The sequence below is a fragment of the Schistocerca cancellata genome, chromosome 6 (genome assembly GCF_023864275.1).
Source record: "Schistocerca cancellata isolate TAMUIC-IGC-003103 chromosome 6, iqSchCanc2.1, whole genome shotgun sequence".
NCBI lineage: Eukaryota > Metazoa > Arthropoda > Insecta > Orthoptera > Acrididae > Schistocerca > Schistocerca cancellata.
Window position 1 is genome coordinate 372,433,946 of NC_064631.1, and position 1,893 is coordinate 372,435,838.

A 1,893-nucleotide genomic window follows, 5' to 3' on the forward strand; every position below is an offset into this window, starting at 1 on the left:
ACTAATTTCTGTGTGTTATTAGAACATGTGCGTTGATCCATACTCAAATGGCTCTCAGCACTACAGGACTTAACTTTTGAGGCCATGAGTCGCCTAGAACTTAGAACTACTTAACCCCACCTAACCTAAGGACATCACAAACATCCATGCCGGAGGCAGGATTCGAACCTGCGACCGTAGCAGTCGCGCGGCTCCAGACTGTAGCGCCTAGAATAGCTCGGTCACTCCGGCCGGTGATCCATACTCAATTCATCACTTATATCGAGACCTTATTTATATCTTAACAGGTAACTGTGATTGCTGCCCTCACCCCATGAAACGACCATCATCAGAGGGTTAATGAGGTCGGAACCAGATTGACAAAGCTTTGTTGTTAGTTGTGGTTCATTGGTCATTTCAGTGATATTTATCAATGGATCCTGATTCTGCCAGTATCATGTGGACCATTATACAGTGGATTAATTGACAGATGAATATTATTCACACTTTCTTGACTCTGATTCACATTACGTGAATTCCAGTGACTATTACCATTATTCCCATAAAACTATCTGCCTCCGCTACCTTGGTTTCCAGGATGATACCGATTATTGTACTTTCTCCTGTTATTATTATTCACATTCAGCAGGCGGCGATCATTATGCTGTGTGTCATGGCTGGGTGATGACAGGGTTGATGTCTTGTAGACAGTGTGGCAGCCATTTGGCCAAGCTGAGCTGTGGTGCTGATTTGGTGGTTGTGTGTTATTGTAGCCATTACTGTTATTATTATTGACCTTCATGTCTTCTCATGTCAAGTCTATGGAGCCTAGTAAGTGACATAAAATATTCTATGTCATCATCTGGTATGTGTACTAATTTCTCGTGAATAGAAAGGCAGCTTCGCTTTGAGAATTCTTAACACATTTTTATGAGAAACCAATTTGTCCTAAAACGAATTTTATTGGAGTATTTCTCAAAATATTCACTTAGACTACTCTACATAGCATGAAAGGGCTAATGATTGAGCACTTGTTTCCTAAGCATATCCTGCAGACGTCTTGACCGTTCTTAGGTAGAAATGCTGTTTCAAATTGCTTGTATGTTTGGGATCAGCCACTTATGTGGCCCAAATGGTGCCATCACCCTGTATGTATCCTGTTGTGAAGCGCATCTTTTGTTGCTCAGTTTAGTATTAGAGTAGCACATCTTCGAAAACCTGTATGAATACTGCGGGATGTGGTACAAGTTTATTTGGCAAAAGGATTTGGAATTGTCTATGTTTAATTAATCTTTCTTCAATTACGAAGGTTGCCCAGAAAGTAATGCACCGCATTTTTTTCCCTCTCCGAAAACAACTCCAAGAATACGAAACGTTACGTATTTATTATCTGAAGTCTTCTGAGTGAGCGCGCCACGTTTCCGTCACTTACGAAAGATAGCGTAGCTGCAGGACAGTTTCAAAATGGCCTGTGTAGGTGATGTACGTAACAAGCAACATGCTATTATTGAATTTCTCACTGCAGAGAAAGAAACTGTGGGGAATATTCACAAACGCTTGTGCAAAATCTTGGAGCATACGCTGTCGAAAGAAGTACAGTTAGTCGCTGGACACAGAGGGCGAGGTCATCAGAAGGCGGTTCCGCGGATCTCCACGATTTGCAGCGCTCAGGGAGACCCACCCACGGCTGCCAAACCTGACATGTTGCAGCGAGCTGATGTTGTCATTCGTAAGGACAGACACATTACAATTCAGCATTTTGAGAACGATGAGGACGTGATTCACAAAGTGGAGCACTGGCTCCGCCACCAGGACAACGTTGATACCCACAGGGCATACACTCCCTCGTTTAGCGCTGGAGGAAGGCCATAGAACGGGGTGGAGACTACGTGGAAAAACAGGGTGTATGGATAA